Source organism: Rattus norvegicus, chromosome 3 (genome assembly GCF_021556685.1).
Source record: "Rattus norvegicus strain SHRSP/BbbUtx chromosome 3, alternate assembly SHRSP_T2T, whole genome shotgun sequence".
NCBI classification, from domain to species: domain Eukaryota; kingdom Metazoa; phylum Chordata; class Mammalia; order Rodentia; family Muridae; genus Rattus; species Rattus norvegicus.
This window is the reverse complement of record NC_141536.1, coordinates 6,160,625-6,176,276: the sequence shown is the minus strand read 5'-3', so window position 1 is coordinate 6,176,276 and position 15,652 is coordinate 6,160,625.

Genomic DNA, 15,652 nt, shown 5'->3' with positions numbered 1-15,652 from the left:
GTCTCTACACCACTCTGATACCTATAGCTGTTTGCTCTCTCTCCCATGAAGTCCAGTCTGTGCAGACACCCCCCCCCAAGAGTCTTGATGACACACTCCCGCTCTGTGTATTTTAATGTTCCTCCCAGGTGTCTACCTTTCAAGACTCCAGAGCCCGTTCTCTAATCTTAAAGAAAGCACCCAGGCTCCAGAGCACACGTTTGGGACAGCATGGCGAAGATGCTCTGCTCCTCTACAAACTCACCCCCTTCCCTAGTCAGCTGCCATCCCCAGCAACACACTTTCCCCATTTAAAAAAGTGCTATGTTTTAGGTCTTCCAGATAGCACATATTCTGATTATCATTGTCTTTTATTTTATAGAAGCTTTAAACAGGTCTCCAGTTTCATTCTTTCTTATTTATGCCCCTGACCCAACATCTGTTTGATGCAGGTCTTAATCCCCCACTCTTACCAGTTTTCTCCAGCTTTCATCCACCCCTAGACTAACAATCCAAACCCATCCTAAATCCTGAGATCTGCCTTGTTTTCACAGATCACTATTTCACCGAGACCAGTCACTGCTTCCTGAACTGTAACTAGACCGCACAGCTCTGGGCAGATACCTCTTGTAAGGAGAATCATGGGTGGGGGCACTCACTTGGCAGACTGCTTGACTAGAACGCAGAGAGCCAGGTTCAATCACTTGCACCACATAAAGCAGACACTGGAGAGCAGGTATGTAATCCCAGTGGTCAGAGGGCAGAGGCAGGAGGATCAGAAATCCAAGGTCGACCTACCCTATATAGCAAATTTGAGGTTATCGGATGTGATACGAGAACCTGTTAAAGAAAGCAGGAAACTGGGGGAGAGAGGGTGTGGAATCAAGGCCTGAGAAACCACCCCCAAGCACAGTTAATATTGAGAGGAAGCCTCACGCACAGCCTCCATCAGGAGGAAAAGCAGGGAAAATTGACTCTCCAATTGGAAAAGGGAAGCTCAGAAGCTTCAGAATTAGATTTGGAAATGGGAAGAGTGGTTTTGAAACACAGAAACATGGAGAGATGCACCCAGGAGCAAAGGACAAAGGACACGATCGCGGTCTGGATCAAGCAGAGAGATCTCACAGCTTCCGAGTTAATCTGTCTTCCAACAAAGCTTGGTGAGTATGTGTGCAGATATTATAGAAGATGCTCTCGCTTAGGATGGGTGAGACATATTATTAAACCCTTCGAAGGCTTCTAAGGTGCCTCTCTACCCAAAGATCCTGTGATGGTTCCCCTGGCATCAAGATTTTCCTTCATCTGGGCTCACCTCTGTGCATTAAGGCATACACACACGTCTCTGCAGGACTTGACCTGCACTTACCAAACACATCAGTGGAAGTCTTTGCTCATGTGACTTCCCTAAGAAAAACCACCTCTCAGGACTGGAGAGATGGCTCAACAATTAAGAGCCCTGGCTGCTCTTTCAGAGGACCTAGGTTCAATTCATAGCACTCACATAGCAGTTTACATGTCTGTAACTAATTCCAGGGGAACTGGCACCCTCACACAGACATGCATGTAGGCAAAACACCAATCAGTGCTCATAAAATAAATAAATTATAAAAAAGAAACGTAAAACCACCTCTCAGTGATGAACAGATCCTCCCCTTTAAGAAAGTTCTTCCAAGTTTTTACGTATTCTTCCACCTCTGGCCCACAGTCATTCAACCACGTAATCTGTCGCCATATTCTCTTCTGCAGTTTACAGCTGGTCTTCTACACTGTATGAGCTGTGACATCCGTTTTGTGACCTTACTGTCCGTAACATAGACCTTGGCTCATATTGGCCATTAGGAAAAGCCCAGTCATTTGACTCACCTCTACTGTATGCTCACTGTGACCGCCATCTTGAGCACAGCTGTTAGCCCTGGAGCTAAGACTATTGCCCCAGAGAGATGCTAGTTGTTGCTGTCCTTTATAACCGAGCAGGATGCCAGCTTCTTAGCATGAGACCAGAATAGACTGAATCCTAATCCTATGATACCTTTGTGGAGCATCCTACATCCCTCACTTTATAATCCAGGCCATGTCCCAGTGCTCCCTGCCCAGACTGCTCTTTCCTATCCATGTCTCAAAAAGCAACTCCGAGATCACCTTGTCACTCTCACTTTCCTGACGCCCTCTCAGGCAGCCTTTTCGCTCCCTCCTTTGCGCTCCCATGACACTTTGGCCAGATCTCCATTATATTGCTCCTCATATTTTATTATAGATAATTGTGTACACATCTGCCTTCCGCACTGTACGATGTGCTTGCCCTTCAAGGGCAAGGACAATACCTTACCCATCCTTCATCCCTCTGGTACCCAGCAGAGTGTGAGGCACAGAGTAAGTAATTAATAGGGAAGGGGAAAAGGAGAGAAGGAAGGAGAGGGGGAAATCACTGTTAAAATCATTGTTAGAAACAGGAAAGGATGAAGAGAGAAAATGCCACGGGTAGTGTGGGCGTTACGGCAAGGATCTGACAACGCACACACTATTACCTGGCTCAGAAGAGGAAGGGAAGGGGGTGTTTCATGAGGCTTCATGTGTCTAGAGGGAGTGCTGTGCTCTTTCAGAAATGTCAGCCCAAATCTGAACCAACTGGGGCAATGGTTGTAGGGTCCTTCCATTATGGTCCATGGAATGAAAGCAAATGCCTGTCAGCCCCTGGGTCCCCAGTGTTCCGTTGGACAAGATGGTAGGTGCTAATTCTTTTCAGAAGTACCAGAGATCTTATGTGATGTACAAACCAGCACAGGGAACTGGGATCCTGTGCCACCTAGAAAATGTGGTTTATTCAATTGTGAGAAGGGGAGATGTCCCTAAGCCTTACAGTGGTAACTAGGTGAGTTAGAGTAATGGTCTTTGGTGTCCATTTCAGCAAGTTTGGTCTTTGGAAAGCTCCCTGCCCTACCAAAACTGCTAATGGGATAGGAGCTCTACCTACTTGGGCCAGAGCAAAATCTCAGATACAATCCAGTAGCTGAGTCTAGGAAACAACTCTGCTTCAAAAGGCTACCTGAATCTTCATTCTTTGAGAATGAAAGAAAACAAAATCTTGCAAAATGCAAGGTTTTATATATTAAAACTATGAGGAGCCAGATTCTTTGAGATGAACCGTACTTAGGAGAGGGATAACATCTGAACCAAATTAGGATGTTTTCCCAACTCAGCCCTCTCAAAGACAAGGAGAGGAAAGCCCAATGTTTGTTAATTGGAAGAGGTGATATACTAAATTCTGACTCTTTGGGTCCAGACAATCTCACTTTCAGAAGTCCTCCAGAATTCACACTGTGCTGACCTTCCCGGAGTCAGTCAGCAAATCTGCCAACAGCAAGTTAGGAGAAGAGAGTTCCTGGAGGTGGTGTTTCTGGACAGAAAAAGACTTGTGAGACACATATGGGGGACCATATGGCACCCCAGATTAAGAATCCTGAAACTATTATTGCTGGAGAAATCCATTGAGGGAATCCAAATAAACAGGTGGGAGCTCATAGGTAGTAGGGTTCAAACTCAGAATTTAGACATCATCAATCGAACCCCAATGTGGCAGTAGGCAAGAGACTGAAGTATACACTTCTACGGTAGCTGCTGCTTACATTTCTGAGGGCTTTTTAAAATGCAGAGGAATCACTTGGGCCAGAAGAGTCAGTTGGACAACAGGAACAAATGCAAGTCCACCTTGAAGTCATGTTCTCTAAACTGAACCTTTGCATGCATGCACTGCACCAAGGCATGCCACTTGTAGCCATGGTCTCTAAACTGAACCTTTGCATGTGGGACGTGCATCCTCTAAAGATTCCTTTGTGATCCAGCCTTCTGTTTCAAAAAAAGGTTGTAATGGCCCTAGGAAAAAGCAAAGATCACCTACATTCCAACTGTTTTCCTTCTGCACAGCATCTCTCTCCCCTGAATTATAGTCATGATGCTTCAAACCTGACCTCCCCTCAGGTACCTCTCATTTCTCAGCCCTGCCTCCCACCCTTTCTGCTCATGCCAGCTCTGACTTCCTGGATCCTGGAAATGAGCTAACCTGAGAAACATCTTTAGTCTGGAGATCAAAGAATGAGAAAGTAGAAAGGTGACATTTCTCTGGGGTTTTAAGCTACAGGCCAGGGGCTGTCCTTTGTGTTAGAGGGCTCTCAAGGCTTCTCCATTCCTATCTGTGAAAAGCATTATTAACAAAGTCCCAGGCAACTCAGACTTAGGGTAACTCCTTTATGTGCTGACACCTCACTTTCCCCTTGGTCAGTCTCATTGCTCCTAGCTAGACTTCTGCCTCGAAAGCATTCATAGTCTCATGGGATACTCTCAAAGCCATAGCGTCTTAAAGAGCTGGTTAAATCAGTGAAGAAAGATAGCACACCTCATCGTGATCTTTCCCTCCTTTCTTTGTTTTCTCCTTGCTTTCTTTCTTTACCCTCCTCCCTCCTTCCTTTCCTCACTCTGTTGACCGTCCTCTAAAATAGTTGCATCGACCTTTTTCCAAGTTAAAAATAACAATTTTTAGACAATCTTGCCTTTTGGCTATTACCACATAATGGAAACTTTATTCCTATGTGTGATTTCAGAAGCAGTTTTAGGTGACTAAAGCTAGAGATTTGAGATGGGAAGAGATTTCCAACTGTTCCTCCATTCTTCAGGGATGGAAAGCAGCTTATGGAGCCTGAGCAAGGAAGAGGACAGGGAAGGACTGTAAGGAGCTGGATAAACCTGGGAACTGGGACAGGGTAGGAGATTGGCCTTCCGTCCCTCCTAGGGTATACCCTCCCATGCTGACACTTTCCTCACATAAATGTATACAACTGGAGTGCTCTAGAGAGCTGGACTCTGAACATCAGAAGGAGGAAGAAGTCTAAACTCTAAGACAATCAGTCCCAAATCTGCTGAGGCACCCCTCTCCCAGGTTGGGATTGAAAGTATGTTTGACTCTGTTCCCCTATTTGTAAACATAGTATCCAAAGCTAATAGGCCTGAGCTTGCCCAGGAACAGACTAAAATGTCCTTTATAGCTACTCATTTCTATATTCCTCACCATACCCCATTTTGGGTCGGTCTTGTAATTGATACGAATAGAAAGATGAAGAAAAGAAGGCTTGAAGAATTTGAACAGTCAGGGATCATATAGTGCATGTGTGCTGCAAACTCACAGCCCACTGCTTCTCCGAAGGCCTTCATGGCAGCCTTTGTATCCAATGGTTTTGCCATGAGGCCAACTTTTTGTATGTTCTCACCTCAACACCCCATCCTCCTAGTTCAAAGAGAGGGAATAAGGTTCCTTGGATATGAAGTGGCAAGTTAGCCAGTAGTAACCTAATTTATAGACGACTCTCCTGGGGTAAGGTTTCTTATTCCTTCTTTACTAGTTTTCACATCAGTCTCGATGTATCAACAGACCAGTGTCCTTGCCTGTAACATGAGAGTAAATTTCATATTTTGTAGAGTTAGTACAAAGATTAAAAGATCACAGAAGCGCCCCTGTGACAAGGTTAGCTAGTCAATTTAGTCTTTCAGCAGATATGAGTTTCCTTGCTATGTCTTTGAGATGATCTAATAAGGACTCAGAACTATGTATGGCCTTCCAACTGAAGTTCCAACTAGCTAGAGCTCCATGAAAAGAGCTGTCAAGCCTTGTTCTCCAGCACCTCTTCTGTGGGCTACCTTCTCCTTATTCTCTGACCACAGTCCTGCATAAGTTGGTTGTATTATAATGGAAGTCAGAAGGAGAAGCTGAGACAAAATCTTAGATTCTGACTGAGAGAGAGGTGACAGGATATGGTGGTCTCTAGGAAGGGATCAGGACATTGAGGGGATGAAAAATACATGACAACAGATGACACACGGGTGGATACATATAACTTTAGGACACATGTGCAGCAGAAACACATGCATGTGCACACATGCACACATACAATCACACCAGTCAAGCAGCTTGATAGAACATACTCTGGCAGAAGCAGAGGTATTAGCAGATGAGTTATATGGTACAGGTGGCCAGTCAATCCAGTACTCTCTTTTTAGGGACTCTTCTGCGACAGAGGAATTATGGGTAATGATGCCCATGAACAAGTTAGCAGACACAATAAGTAACCTTCCTTTGGGCTGCCCTTTACTCTTTTCAGCTATCCATGAGGCTCTCCGTAGTCCCTCAGGGTTCTTTGCAGTAACTTTGAAAAGCACACCATTTACTCAGAGGAGAGAGGAATTGCAGAGTTTAGGGTTGAGAGGCAGTGGGATCATAGCTCACTCTCTCAGTAGAGGCTGCTTTGCATGTTCAGTTAGCTGACCTGGGTGTCTCCTGACTGACAGAGTTCCTGTACCAGTACCAGTCTGGGGCTACCACCTTCATATTTTTTGCATTGTGAAAGGCATATATATATATATATATATATATATACACATATATATATATATATATATATGTATCTTCCTTATTTACTCCACCACTATTTACCTCTTCTATTGCTTATAGGTGGTCACCACCCCAGGTCCTAACTGGTCCAACCCAATATCTATCTCTCTCCTGGCCTACATCCAGTGCCGACCTCCCTTTGTGCCTTGACGGGATTTATTTTCTTTTTCCATACAAAGCACTCAATATATTTTTCCTATCGGAACCATCACAATGACCCCGGGTGTCATCCATGCTGGGCACGCAGTAAGCACTTGATAAGTATTTCTGAGAAAGACAAATGAGTGATCTCACCATGCAAACACTGTTGTCAGCCTGACCTACAGCTCAGTCTCTACCCCTTGTCCCTCACCTGACACAATTCTTATTGTCTATGTAGATCTTTATTTGGTTCATTTCCAAGCTCTGTAGTGGAGCCGATGCAGAGCAGAGCTTATCATCTCTCCTTCACCACAGATCCTCCCAGCTTCCCAGTGTTACTAGCAGTGCCCTTAGCCTTGGGCCTGTGGCCATTGCTCTTCATTTTCCTCTTTTCTTGGCATCTGCTCCCCTTTTGCACTCCCTCTGTTCTTTCTCAGCAAGGTCTCCTGGTGTCTGTGTACCCTGACTCAGGCCGCCACGCTCTGTCTTAAGACCACGTGGCAGTTTCCTATCACATTTTGTATCTATTGCTACCCTCCCTCCCCATACAGCTGAGCGCAGAAGGAAATGTACTTTAGGTGTCTGCACCATCACAAGGAGCACCTGGTGAGTCTGTGGTGACAGACAAGGAATGGATGAATGGCCTTGCATCTACTGAGGCTCTCCGTGTGTCTTCCCATGACTTAAGTCACCACTCAGAGGACTGACAGGGGTCTTCTGGACTCATCAAGTTCACGTCACGCCCAAACCAATTTGGAACTCACTGCTGTACCACGCTGCTTTGTGTACACAGAACTCATCCAACGCCACCTCTTGAGCACTGCTCTTCTACCTGAGCTGTCAGGGTACAGCTCTTTACTTAGAGCCACACGGTGGGTGGAGAAGCTGTGATAGACAGAGCTTAAGAAGATTGCCCAGAGGAGCACCTAGTCTCACCCTTCCCCAACCAGGCCGGCTTCTCTTGATTCTGTAGTCCCCAGTTCCTTCCTTTTCCTGGTTCCAGAAAGTGCTCCATGGTACTATGCTCCTTTCAGAGTCAATTCTAGGATGAGATTGTCCAAATAAATAAATGACCAAAAGAAGGAGACAAGAGAACTCTTCACTTTCTCACCATGGGCTTCCTCACCATCTTCCAAAGCAAACTTCAATCTTAGTCCCATCAAAAGGAGTTTCTCATGAGAAGAATGAGGGAGAATGTGAGCCCACGTTGCCGTAACTCTATGCCCCAGAGAAACCTCTAGGCTCCCTGAGTCATTGTCCCCTCCCAGTCTATTCATGCAACGTTAAGATACTTTCTAAGGTATTCCTTAAATGTCTTGGGAGTGGAGAATTTGGTAAAGAAGCAACAAAGGAAAACAGAAACCTTTTTCTTCTGTTTTCCAGATGTTACCATAATTATTGCCAAGAGCAAGGGAGAGGGCCACCCTTCACATTGCCTGAGCAATGTGAGTTTAGGAGATGGGACAGAGTCAAGAAACAGATGAAACCAGCAGATGAGTTCAGTGACTTTTGTGGCATCCTGACTTTCCTAGGGACCATGTGAGGTAGACAGAGGAGCCCAGGCAATGCTAGAGGTATATGTGTGTGTTGGGGGTGGGGAGGATAGGGACATCTTCCAGGCCCAGATGTGACCTCTCTGGTCTTAAGAGCCATACCCACACCTCCATGTGATCTCATTTTACCCTCTGGCAATACGGTGAAGGAGTGGTCAGATTACATAAGGATCTGACCAATCTGCTCAAGGTACATCAGGCAAGTCCAAAGAATGGAAGGAGAAAGAAAAAACTGGAGAACTGCCTTCCAAAGCACAGAGGCTATTTGAGAATGCTAAGGAGACAGTCTATGGGTTAGGATGGGATGAGACATGGTGGAAAGGGCTGGAAGCCAGGTATAGGTATCCATTGGCTGATCCTGAGACAGCATTGTCCTCGGAGTAATGGAAAGTCCATGAGTCTGGAAGGCTAGCATCTGTCACTCATCCTTTTCACAGATAGGTTAATGGACTTTCCAGAAAAAAATAATAATGAAAAGTCACATTTTGGGGAAAAATCACAGAAGGCATATCTCACAGTGTCTGTAGGAAATAAACCTCCCCTCACTTTCAAGTCAAAAGAACTAAACAATATCAGATATTACACTCACGGCCTTCTGGCTCCCATGTGTGCTACACAGTGTTAAGGTGATAGGTGGGAGGGGTGTGACCACAGGTCGATGTTTGTGAAACACTGAGAACCAGCCATTCAGCAAGAAGTCATTGAAAACATGTTGGATAGCAATCACCAGCACCAAAGGTATCCTGTGCAGGTCTGTAAGAACTGAAAGTCATAGGAAACATAGACAATGTGAAATTCTGGAAAATGGGTATATATACAGCAAGTGTCTACATGTGTACACTTCACCCTTAAATTACTGAACCAGAATTTCTGGTGCTTTGTGAGAAATGGGCAAAGCTCCTTCTTAAGTTATGATCTAGCTTCTTTAGTTATGATTAGGTCACTAAATGATGATTGAAATTATCTAGAAAAATAATTAACTTGCTTATAAAACAACACACACACTTACTGATTACCAACACATTTCTTTCTGGTGCTAACAGTGAATCTAGATGAGCATTTATGCGCCGCCCATATATGTGTATTCTGACGGATTCATCCCCATTTTATAAAAAGATCCTCAAGATCAGAACGAAAGAGTGACTTGCTTAAAGCCATTTTCTTAGTGTGTGGCAAAGACCAGCTCTGACTCATAACTGCCTGTTTTCAAACTACGTTTCCTTCTTTGTAGCAACCACATTCTTTGTCTTTTCCATGAGGTAGAATCAGGGGCTGGGGTAGGTGATACAGGAAGAGTCTCTTTCATCACAGAAATGATTCTCAGCCCAAATATGAGCCTTCTTCCTTCAGCAGCACATATGGCTGTATGAGGCACATAAAGGCTTTGAGAAGTCTGTAAGCAAAGATGAGACGGTCCGTGGCTTGGCCTTGTGCATTTTCCAACCAACAAAAAGCTGTCTGCTAAAGTGCTTAGAGGAAGGGGTTAAGGGAACAGCAGCTATGGAGAGTGGGGAGCAGTGACAGGAGTCTAAGTAGCTCAAATGCAGAATCTGGGAGCTGAGGGAGTCAGGCACTTTGGTTAGGAGTGTTGCAGAAAGGAAGTTAAGTAGATGAGAAAGGAAGGAACCTTCTAGAAGGACAAACAGGGTAAAGCAGCATGCTCTAAGGCAGGGAAGAGTAGTGAGAAGGACATAAGGACAGAGTAATGGGGAGAGAACAGAGTAGGAAGGGGAGGAAACCAGCAGGAAGATCAAGAAGGGGAGAGCGGAAAGGGGTGGGGGAGAGAGAGAGAGAGAGAGAGAGAGAGAGAGAGAGAGAGAGGAAGCACCAGCACAAGGTCACTAAATGAGCTTATTCTTTCTAAGCCAAACTGGCAAGTGAATAAATGCTAAACTTTTAGAAATGCTCTGAGGTCCAGAAATTCTCAATTTTTGATCTCAGGACATTTTTATAATATAAAAAATGTATTTAGAAAATTGTTGTCCAGGAATATTTAATTATGTGGGTTACAGGTATTTAATAGTTGTTACAACCCAGAAGAATTAATATCTTATGAATAGTTTAAAATCCATAGTATAATAAGTTCTTTCATGTTTATATAAATATCTTCACAAAATAACTATATTTTCATAAGTATTTGCTAAACCATTGTTATATTTGTTTGCCCAGTTTTGTTTCACAGACGACAAATGGGTTCTGATATCTGCTTCAACATTCAGTGTCACGACATGTTGCATTGGGCAAAGTATTTGGGTTGAAATCTGGCCTCAGATATGTAAAGCAGGGAGTATGTTAATCACTTTTTAGATAATTACGTATATTTTTCTCAGAAACTACCTCCAAATTTATTTCTCTCCTTCCCCTTCCCCACCCACCTCTCCAGCATATATATGTCCCAATATATGGGGCAGTAGCTAGGATTGATCCCAGGGCCTTACAAATGCTAGCCAGCCAAATGCTCTACCACTGGGCTACCTTCACAGCTAACACATGACATTTGCTTAAAGGCTAGAAGCGATGTGGGATAGGGAGTCTCTGCTGTAAAGCATTTGTATTCTGCTTCACAACACTTGCTCTGCTTTGCTTCTCGAAAGGGTGACTTACCCATGCATGATTTGTAGCACTTTATATCTGGTCACCTGGAAAATGCAAGCTTGCTGAGTTCTACAGCCCTGCTCCATGTACAGTAGGAAACCCCACTGCACATCCTGGAGAACAAGAAGACTTAGACTGCGCGGACTTTCCAGACAAGCTGGGAAGGTCTTGGGACATCTAATGATGCCATATAATAATTTGAGAATCACTGTTGTGGTGAAATGGCATATGTCGCAAACTGGGAAATCGGCGTCGTTGGAGCCAGCTCTGACGTCACCTTTCATTAGCTTGGCCATAAGCCTAGACTTCTCTGGGCCTTTTCAGCCAAGATGCACAATTGACTCTTTCTTTCTTTCTTTCTTTCTTTCTTTCTTTCTTTCTTTCTTTCTTTCTTTCTTTCTTTCTTTCTTCCTTCCTTCCTTCCTCTCTCTCTCTCTCTCTCTCTCTCTCTCTCTCTCTCTCTCTCTCTCTTTAAAAACTATCTAGCTTTATTTTATGTGCATTTGTGGTTGGCTACATGTATGTCTGTGTAAGGGTGCCAGGTCCTCTGGAACTGGAGTTATAGACAGTCATGAGCTGCCACGTGGGTGCTGGGAATTGAACCTGGGTCCTTTGGAAGAGTATCCAGTGTGCTTAACCACTGAGCCACCTCTCTAGCCTGATTCAGTATTTCTCAATCTTTCCTCATGATTTCCCTGGTTGTGCCTTTCACTGCTTGGGTTAACACTTCCAGGAGACCTAGCCACCGCTCTTCTACAAGATGCTCCATGTTTTCTCCCAACCAAATATGGATGCCTTTGTTTGTTGTGGAAATCTTATGTCATCTTGCCCAGAGTTAAAATGACCAGAGTGATTGCTTGGTGCCAAGGGGTCTGCCCCACTGCCCCCCACAAACTGAACTATGAGACACCGGAAAGTAAACCACTTACCCTTTCATGCTGTGTCTCCTTCTGTCACTCTGCCTGACACAAAGTAGGTTCCCTGTGAAAACGGAATTAATTGTTTAGTGTGTACCAGGAGGATCTATGTGTAAGGCTGAATGGATATTTATGGCAGAAGAGGCTGGGCAGAGGTGACTGGGAGGTGAGAGGAGAAGAATGACAGTGGTGAAAGCAGCGAGAAGACTGATGGGAGACGGAGGGGAAAGGTCAGAGCGTGGGCTTATGGACCACAGACGGAGATAGAGACATGGGGTGTGATGGGGCAGGGCATTTCGGGTAGATATAAAGGATGCCAAGGAGTAAGAAATGCACAGATAATTGGAATGGGAATCTAAGATATTGATGGGTGGAGGGGCTGGGCCTTAGGGGCATTGAGATGCTTCTTTACATCAGTGAGACACACGTACCACGTAGGCAAGACACGCACCACGCACGCACGGCACGCACAGGGTGACATGGATGGAGGAAGCCTTGTCAGTTCTCACGCCTCTGAGAAGGAGCCAGCCCACAGGAGGCCCAAATGGGAGAGAGCAAGACACTCCAAGCCTCGGCCTTTTTCTCTTCAAATATTTGCAGAGAGCAAAAGCAGCGTGAGCCTGGGGAATGCGGTGTTTATTGCTCACAGCACATTAAAATTCAGATTGGCTGGCGCAGTATCCCCAGCATAACCGCTCTGCACTGATATTTTTATAACTCTTAATATCAAACAAATTGCCTCTTCACCGAGACAGTTTAATGTGACGGGGGCCATGCCCGCCAGCTTCCTCGTGCTGGCCCCATAAAGATCACCGTTCTGTTACTGGGGACAGAGGAGCCATGAATTTCCTATCAAAAATATGACTAGATTATGCAGAGTAAATCTTGGACCATATTAAAAAGATCATAGTGTTTTAATTTCTTTCTCTCCACCTCTCCCTGATGCCTGCCATCACATCTTTTCTTACTAATAAAATGAACTAGGGGGTCGGCAGGCTGATTCAGCTATAGCTCCCTCCCTCCCTCCCTCCCTCCCTTCTTTCCTTCCTTCATCCTCCCCCCTCCGTCCCCCCTCCCTCCCCCCTCTCTCCTTCCCTTCCTTCTTTCCTTCCTTCATCCTCCCTCCCTCCCTCCCTTCTTTCCTTCCTTCATCCTCCCTCCCTTCCTTCATCCTCCCTCCCTCCTTCCCTTCCTTCTTTCTTTTCTCCTTCCCTCCCTCCCTCCCTCCCTCCGTCTTTGTGCTTCCTGCAGTTTCCTGCAGTTACGTCACTTCCCACCAATTATCAATTGGTGATTTTAGCTTCACTCCACCTTAGAGCCCACCTTTCCCTTCTATCCTCTTGGTATGGAAAAGATTTGGGATGATGTAACTAGAAGCCCCGACAATCATGTGCATTTTAGGGCCAAGAGGGCCTTCTTTGGCTTGGGCAATGGTTTTTTTTTTTTTTTTTTTTTTGGTTCTTTTTTTTTTCCGGAGCTGGGGACCGAACCCAGGGCCTTGCGCTTCCTAGGCAAGCACTCTACCACTGAGCTAAATCCCCAGCCCCTGGCTTGGGCATGTTTTGAACATCTCGTGGGCAGCTGAAGGGAATCCGAAGCTGCAGCTTTCTTCCAAAGCCCATTCCATGAAAGATCCCAGCCATGAGTGCCTCCATGGTGGTAAAATGCTGGACACTGGGTTTTTCTCTCATTTGTGAATCAAAGACCCAGGAAAAGGTCAGTCAGAGCAACCCACTTGAGATGGTAAATGTGACATTTACTAGCTTGAGATGCTTTTCTGTTATCAGCCATTCCCAAATATTGAAGAGTCTGTGGCTTCATGCAGTGCGTCTCCTTCTTCCTGTCACCCCCTGTGTTTGAGAGCTGCCCCATCTGCCACCAGTCATTGGTGTAAGGCCTTCTTAGGAGCTGACTGACTGCATTGAGAAGAAAGTCAGTCCTGTGCACATATTATTTTGCTTACAATAAAAGTGTTGATGACATGCACACAAAAGAACGCATGGCAAAGTTAATTCCTGAGGTCCAGGAGTTCCAGATAGATAGGAGAGATGGGCATTAGTCACAAATCCTCATTCTCTGAGGAAGAGGCGTGACCCTGCATGTCAAAACCCTAACCCTCAGGACACATGAGTTTTCCACTTTTATTTCTAATATGCTTCCATCTCAGGTCCCCACTTTCCTCTCTAATATACATTACTAGAATTTTTTTTCTTGCTGGAGTTGTAAGATACATAGGTCTCAAACCTGGGACAAATGGCTGAGGTGCATATTTAACATATCACGATGGACCTGGTAACCAGCATCCCTCAGGGCCTACCTGCTGGGGGAGGTGTTGGTCCTCCTGGCTGGCACCACCTCTCCCCACTTCTCCCACCCAGGGGCTACACTGCCCTTCCTTCAACCTTTGGTTACTCCTCCTCTTTGGACCTCTTGGCTGCTGCTGGTCTCACCCAACCTGCCCTCCCATGGCACAGCTCAGTCTAGTCACAGCCCAGACTCATCCAGATACCCCTGCTTCTGGCTGTGCTCCCCCACACATCTATAATAAACTCTCTCCTCCAGCACACCTACGAACAGTCAAGTCCTTTCTTCTTGTACTTTTAAAAAAAATTTTGTTCAAGGATGACCTCATCATTTTCAACTTTGAAATTTTAATACACTTTGAAATTAGTGCCATATATATATATATATAACCACAACAGAGATCACTGCAACCTTATTATATTTTGCTATATTTATTTGTAGATATCTTAGATAGATTCAAATCCAACAATCCTTTGCTTTAAGTATGGCATCTCTTTTTGATACTTGAAGCAGCCTTGCCCACTTCCTAGATTCCAGAACACTCTCAGACAGTCCTGGCTGACAGACTTACAGACTTGATTCCAGACTCTCAGACAGTCCTGGCTTTCAGACCCAGAGTATCTTTGGAAACCTGCAAAATTCCGGAAAAGGTGATCCAGTCAGAAAACTTCAACTTGGCCCAGTAGATTGTCTTGTCAATTTGATGTAGATTGTCAAGTGTCACACTTTGTCCTGTGGAAACTTGGAAGGGGTGGGGGATCAGATAGCTGCTTTTATCACTGTGATTAAAATAAAATAAATAGAAAATGGTGCGCTAACACCTTCAGAAGAGTAAAAGCAAAAATGATGGAAATGAACAAAATATGACCTTTATTAAAATAATCTTATACAGAACAAGCAAAGAAGTAAAACAGTAGATTTACTCAGAGTTACGCTTTAGGGATTACCAAGGGGCCCAACACGAAAGGCTGAGACTCGAGTTCAATCCTGGGACATAGACACTAGAAGAGAATCAACTCCTGTAAATTGTTCCCTGGCATGCATGCATGTGCATACACACAGCACATGCAAAGTGAGATAAAATAAATATAATAGAAATTATGTTTAGGATGTATTTCATATACACATAGAAATTACATGAACTATAGTAAAAAGGTACTTGTGAAAGAATGTTGAGTAGGTAAAAGCAGATCACACATGTTTACAATGTATTAGCTTTTAATACATATTTCAAATTTAGAAAAATATCAAACTATCAATAGAAGAAATAACAGGTGGCTTTTAGGTTCTCCCCCTCCCCAATCCCTCGGAGCTGGAGATTCAAACGAAGACTATTTCCGTGCTGACGCTACATGTCCAGCTCTGTATTTTCCTCTTTATGCTTCTCTGTCTTGCCTTGAAAGTATGTCGCTTTTAAAATAGAAGACTAGAGAAGGAGATTGAAAACCTGGTTCTGTTGACATTTCACTGGAGCTGGAAACACATCCCTGAGCTCTCAAAGTCATTCATCTGTTCATGCACTCACTTTGCAAATAATATTTAAGATCTAAAGTGAGCTAGCCTATTGGCATTGCAGGAAATTCAAACAGAATCACAGCTTTTCGTTCCCCAACAAACAGGAGCTAAATTCCTGACTTTGAAGAGAGGCCTCAGAGCTACCTCTGCCCAGAGCCTCCAAAGCTGCTTTTAATTCTAGAGCCCGAGGCTGAAGACAGCACAGCCTCCTG